This window comes from Galeopterus variegatus, unplaced genomic scaffold, assembly GCF_000696425.1.
Source record: "Galeopterus variegatus unplaced genomic scaffold, G_variegatus-3.0.2 Scaffold12631, whole genome shotgun sequence".
Classification (NCBI taxonomy): Eukaryota; Metazoa; Chordata; class Mammalia; order Dermoptera; family Cynocephalidae; genus Galeopterus; species Galeopterus variegatus.
In genome coordinates, this window is record NW_007738742.1 from 34,251 (window position 1) to 41,443 (window position 7,193).

A 7,193-nucleotide genomic window follows, 5' to 3' on the forward strand; every position below is an offset into this window, starting at 1 on the left:
GATCTTGTCTCTGGCCGAGTCTCCTTGGGATACTAAGGAGATTAGGATAATTCCATACTTGACTCAGAAATTCAGGTTGGCTTTGTAATGGTCTCAGGGTCCAGTTTAGACCCTCAGGGTCATCCCAGACTGGAATTCAACTCATGGTAGCTTCTGTCATTCTAAAGCTGTCTCAATTTGACCCTGTAGCCTTAGAGAAATTAAAATTACATATTTCTCAGGAAGAGAGGTAGAGACAATAGGGACAGATAAAAGGAGGAAGATAGATAGAGCAATTCGGATACATTGAGTGAGACAGAAGACTAAGATGACTATGTGTTGAGTTTCAATATAAAATACATTTTTTATATTGATTTATATTAAAATCGCATTTTGGGGCCGGCCCCGTGACTCACTCGGGAGAGTGCAGTGCTGGTAGTGCAGAGGCCGCGGGTTCGGATCCTATATAGGGATGGCTGGTGCGCTCAGTGGCTGAGCGTGGTGCGGACAACTCTGAGCCAAGGGTTGGGATTCCCTTACCGGTCCAAAACAAAAAACAAACAAAAAAAAACCCTCACTTTTTTTTTTTTTTTTTCCGTGTCCGGCAACGGATCACAACCCTCAGTGTCGCGCCCGTACCGGACCAGGACCGGCAACGGGATCGCAACCCTCGGTGTTGCGCCCGCACCTCGCTCAGCCAGTGAGCGGGAACCGGTCTGTATGTGGGATCTGAACCCTTGGCGGGAGCGCCGCCGCGCTCTAAAGCGGCGCACTGTAGCAGTACTCCACCAGGCCAGCCCAACCCTCACGTTTTGTGTGCTAACTTGTATGGTAAAATAAAACTTGTGTTTTTATCTCTTTCTCTTTTATTCCAAGTTCACTACTTATTCCTCTCATAGTTCCATCTGTGAAGTAACTTTTGCCCTACCCTGAATATTGAGGGATTCTACTTAGTGTCAGGACCTGTGGAAATATGGGATTCAGAAAATCCTGTTGGCTTCTTCATTATTGTGCATCTAGAACAGTCATCCATCTTCAAAATTGGTTAATATGATGCATCAGACTATGTTGGGCACCTGGCCCCTTGCCTTGTGAGTATTAGTCCCAAGTTTCCACACCATAGTGGATCTCAAAGCCAGATTTGGAAATTAGGCTTTTGTTTTTTCGGGTTTTTTGGTGGCTGGCCAATTCAAGGATCTGAACCCTTGACATTGGTATTATAACGCTGTGCTCTAACCAATAGGCTTTTTTAAAAAAAGTACAGATGCAAATGAGTTTTCATTTGTTCCCTAGCCAAATTTTTCTTCCCCATTCTGTAAGTCCTGTTGTGTAACTATACATTGCCATTTGGACTTTTAAAATCTTCTCTGTGAGTATTTTAAAATAGGCAAGCTGTCAATGTATGATTAAGCACAGTTCTGAAGGTAAGGGGTTGTACAGGTTTTGTTGGTAACTCAAAATTAAGTCATTGTTTATGCTTTCTTTTAAATATTTTAAAATTAAGATATTCTTTATATACATACAGTGAAATTCACCCTTTTAAGCATAGAGTTCTGTAAGTTTTGACAAATGCATATAGTTGTATAACCACCACCATAATCAAGATATAGAACATTACCATTACCCCCAAGTTTTCTTTGTGTTCCTTTGTAGACAATCCCTCCTCCCACCCCCAGCCCATGGCAGCCATTCATTTTCTGTCCTTAAAACCATTTGCCATATAGATGGAGTACAGTATGAAGCCTTTTGAATCTGGCCGCTTTCATTTGCCATATTGCAATGAGATTCATCTATGTTATTGCATGTCAGTAGATCATTAGTCTTTATTGCTGAGTGGTTCCAGCATATGGATATACCACAGTTTATCAATTCACCAGTTGACGGATATTTGAGTTATTTCCAGCCTTTGGTGACAATAAATAAAGCCACTACAAATATTTGCATACAAATTTTTTTTTTTTTTTTTTTTAAAGATGACTGGTAAGGGGATCTCAACCCTTGACTTGGTGTTGTCATCACCATGCTCAGCCAGTGAGCTAACCGGCCATCCCTATATGGGATCCGAACCCGTGGCCTTGGTGTTATCAGCACCACACTCTCCCGAGTGAGCCACAGGCCGGCCCCTGCATACAAATTTTTGTGTGAACATAATTTTTCATTTCACTTGGTTAAAGTCCTAGGAGTGAGATTACTGATTCATGTGGTAATTAGAGTTTAACTTTATAAGAAACTGCCAAACTGTTTTCCAAAGTGGCTTTACTATTTTGCATTCCAAACAGCAGTGTATAAGTTCTATTTGCTTTGCATTCTTAATCAGCTTGGGCTGCTCTAACAAAATACCATAAACTGGGTGGCTTAAACAACAAACATTTATTTCTCCCAGTTATGAAGGTTGGAAGTCCAACAGGTTGCCAGCAGAGTCCACATTCCAAACAGCAGTGTATGAGTTCTAGTTGCTTTGCATTCTTAGTGAGCTTGGGCCGCTCTAACAAAATACCATAAAATGGGTGGCTTAAACAACAAACATTTATTTCTCCCAGTTATGAAGGTTGGAAGTCCAACAGGTTGCCAGCAGAGTCCACATTCCAAACAGCAGTGTATGAGTTCTAGTTGCTTTGCATTCTTAGTGAGCTTGGGCCGCTCTAACAAAATACCATAAAATGGGTGGCTTAAACAACAAACATTTATTTCTCCCAGTTATGAAGGTTGGAAGTCCAACAGGTTGCCAGCAGAGTCCACATTCCAAACAGCAGTGTATGAGTTCTAGTTGCTTTGCATTCTTAGTGAGCTTGGGCCGCTCTAACAAAATACCATAAAATGGGTGGCTTAAACAACAAACATTTATTTCTCCCAGTTATGAAGGTTGGAAGTCCAACAGGTTGCCAGCAGAGTCCACATTCCAAACAGCAGTGTATGAGTTCTAGTTGCTTTGCATTCTTAGTGAGCTTGGGCCGCTCTAACAAAATACCATAAAATGGGTGGCTTAAACAACAAACATTTATTTCTCCCAGTTATGAAGGTTGGAAGTCCAACAGGTTGCCAGCAGAGTCCACATTCCAAACAGCAGTGTATGAGTTCTAGTTGCTTTGCATTCTTAGTGAGCTTGGGCCGCTCTAACAAAATACCATAAAATGGGTGGCTTAAACAACAAACATTTATTTCTCCCAGTTATGGAGGTTGGAAGTCCATCAGGTTGCCAGCAGAGTTCTTGCTGATGGACCTCTTCCTAGCTTACAGACAGCTATCTTCTTGCTATATACTCACACGGTGGAGAGCAGAGTGAGGTCAAGCTCTCCTGTCTCTTCTTTTTGTGTGTGCGTGTGTGAATATGTGTCTTCTTATAGGGCACTAATCCCATTCATGAGGGCTCCACCCTAATTATCTCACAAAGGCTCCACCTCCTAATACCATCATATTGGGGATTAGGATTTCAGCATATGAATCTGGGGGGGGACAAATACACTCAGTCCATAACACATTCTTGCCTGTAGTTGGAATTGTCTTTTTTTTTTTTTTAAGGCCATTTTAATAGTTTTGTAATAGTATGTTTTTTAAAAAATGATTTAGTAATAATACTAGTAGTAATAATAGTAGCAGTAGCAGTAGTAGTGGTAGTAGTAATAGTAGGGGATCTTCAAAAGTTCACAGAAAGATGCATGTTATCTCTTAATTCCGTTTCTCCAGGAAGGTTTTTTTTTTTTTTTTTTTTTTTTAAAGATGACCGGTAAGGGGATCTTAACCCTTGGCTTGGTGTTGTCAGCACTATCCCTATATGAGATCCAAACCCATGGCCTTGGTGTTACCAGCACCACACTCTCCCGAGTGAGCCATGGGCCAGCCCTCCAGGAAGTTTTTGAAGCACCCTCATGTAGTATTTGCTGTGAGCCAGGGATTGTTCTAAGTGCTTTTAATATATTAGCTAATTTGTAAATCTCAAACAGCTCACAAGATAGTTTTTATTGTCCAGACCTTACAGAGATCTGCTCAAAGTCACACAGATAATAAGTGGCAGAGCTAGAATTTAAGCCTGGGCAGTCCAACTGTAGTCCATGCTTCAACACTATGTAATATTGCCTCCTACTAAACTATATTGCCTGTTATTGTAACAAAAAAAATTAGAAAATGAAAGTATAAAGAAAAAGTTGAAAGTGACTTAAAATCAGGCTATTCTACATCAGCTATAACATTTTAGTGTATTCTTTTCAGGTTTTATTCTGAATGTTCATTATATTGAGTATATATGTATGTGTAAATGAATATGTTTACAAAGTTAGTATCATATATTTTGTTTTCTGATTTTTTCATTTAATTTTTCCTGTAATCATTTTCCTTTATCAATAAATATGCTTTAAGAGTAAAGCAACAAAAAAAATTTTTTTTTTTTTGCAGCTGGCTGGTACAGGGATCAAATCCCGGGCCTTGGTATTATCATCACCATGCTCTAAACAACTGAGCTAACCAGCCAGCCTCTAAGAGTAAAAATTTTGATATTTGAATAATATGCCATCATTTGCATGTGTTCTAATATATTTTTCTCATTAGAGGTTTTATTAGATTCTTAATTTACATAGTTGTAAATTAATATTAACTACCTAGTGGTAGATTGTAAGTCTATGCTAAAGTATATATGCGGTGCAGTTTCTGCCATCATGGAACTAACAGTCTGGTTTAGAGATAGATAAATAAAAAACAATTACTGTTAGAGTGCTAAGTTCTATGACACCCAGGCAAGGATGTGCTCCTAAGTGGAGGGATAAAGACAGCAGCTCAGGATGGTAGAGCAATGTGGGCAAAGAGATAGGAATGAGTGTGGTGTGTAGGCAGAGGACACTGGGGAATCCTAATGGGTGGTGCTATTGGAGGGTTAGGGATGAGAGGAGGGTTGACATCCTAGAGGGCTTTGAACATCAAACATCAGGCCAAGGAGGCTTGATGGAGTCCTTAGTAGAGAACTTTTGTGGGTTTGAGCAGGAGTGTTACCCAACCAAATCAGTATTTTAAGACTATGAAGCTGCAGTTGGATTTCAGAATGAATGAAGGGACAGGGATGAAAGAATCAGCTGAGTGAATGGAGATGAGAAAAAAGAGTAATACAGTTCTAGCCGGTGAGTTTGAAAGAATTGTGTTATTCAGATAGAAATAGGATTCAGTCCACTATTGGACTGAGGTGCTCTGAAGACATCCACGTAGAAATATCCCATAGGCATCTATGTGACTCATGGCTAGTCACTTCCCTATCTAGGCTCCAGTTTTCTCATATTTATTTATTTATTTATTCATTCATTTATTTATTTTTAAAAGATGACCAGTAAGGGGATCTTAACCCTTGACTTGGTGTTGTCAGTACCACACTCACCCAGTGAGCTAACCAGCCATCCCTTTATAGGGATCTGAACCCGTGGCCTTGGTGTTATCAGCACCACAGTCTCCTGAGTGAGCCGTGGGTCAGCCCCAAGTTTTCTCATATTTAAAATGAGATACTTGGATATTAGTGTAGAGGTAAGAGTTGAAGCAATGAGTGTAGGAGAGGAAGAGAGAAAACATAAGGAACAGAAAACACAATTAGGTGGTAGGCAGAGGATACAGATATTCTAGGTTTAGCTTTTGGAGGATGTGATGGACTGATAAATGGCTCCCCAAAGATGTCCACATCCTAATTCCCAGAACCCATGAATATGTTATCTTACATGCTAGGTGGGACTTTGCATATGGGATTAAGGAATTTGAGATGGGGAGATTATACCAGACTATCAAGGTAAGCCCAACATAATCACAAGGATCTGTGTAAGAGGGAGGCAAGAGAGTAGAGTCAGTAGTAGGAGATGTGATAAAGGAAGCAAGAGATTGGAATGATTGGAGGAAGGGGCCATGAACCAAGGAATGCAGGAAGCCTCTAGAAACTGAAAAAGACAAGGGGACAGATTCTCCTCTCAGAGCCTCTGTGAAGAACCAGTGACGACTTTAGCCCAGTGAAACTGATTTTAGACTTCTGACCTCCAGAATGGTAAGATAATAAATTCGTGTTGTTTTAAGCTGCTAAATTTGCAATAAATTATTACAGCAGCAACAGGAAACTAATACAAAGGAGAACTAAGAAAGCACTGTGCTAGTGAGGAGTTTCAAGGAATGGATAGTCAGTAGTGTAAAATGAAATTGAGGAGAAAGCCTGAAAAAAAGACTGTTGGATTTGGTCATTTATAACATTTGAAAGAGCAATTACAGTAGAGATGTTTATCAGGACTTTTGTGGTGGCTATATGAAGTTTTTTCCTATTAACGATAACTTAAATTTGTCTTTCTTTTTTTTTTTTTTTAAAAGATGACCGGTAAGGGGATCTTAACCCTTGACTTGGTGTTGTCAGCACCACGCTCAGGCAGTGAGCGAACCGGCCATCCCTATATGGGATCCGAACCCGTGGCCTTGGTGTTATCAGCACCGCACTCTACCGAGTGAGCCACAGGCTGGCCCTTAAATTTGTCTTTCTTTTGACTTTTGGAAGAAAAAAAATGGATCTTCCACCAATGATTGTAATTTAAATTAGGACCCCAAATATATGATATCACACTTTAAAAGCTGATTTCTGTCTAGTTCAAGTGATTTCATTATTTCTGAGTTAAGACTGTTTTAAGATATTAAACCTGACACTAAAGGGCAGGAAGGTTATATCTCTGTTACTGATGGGCTGATTAGCTAGTTTAGATTATTTTACTACCCATTGTGGTTTGGCCCATTTCCCACTCATTAGCATTTTCACTGGAAGGCAGCCTTCGTGAAGCAGTGATAGGGAGGTTAGTACCAATAAACAGTTTCTTTTGCCATATATTCTCTGACATTTATTTGTTAAATGTGTGCTCTGTGCCTCACTTTGTGCTTCTTGTTATTTTTTACTTAGCAGTAGATGCATTTTGGAAACTAAGTTGACTTTCGGGGATGGTTTCTATTATCACTTATCATAGGAAAATTGCTTGCGTGGTAATGTGTTATTCCAGCATTCTGGCTCTTAGGAGGTAGAAGGGGACTACTGTATTCATCAGAATTTGTGACTATCTTTATGCTTATGGATGAAAATGATCATATTTACACCTTTTCTATGTAAAGATGATGAAAGATGGAGGTTTGGGATCTTTATTTATTTATTTATTTTTTATCGTTTTGACTGGTAAGGGGATCTTAACCCCTGACTTGGTGTTGTCAGCACCACGCTCTCCCAAGTG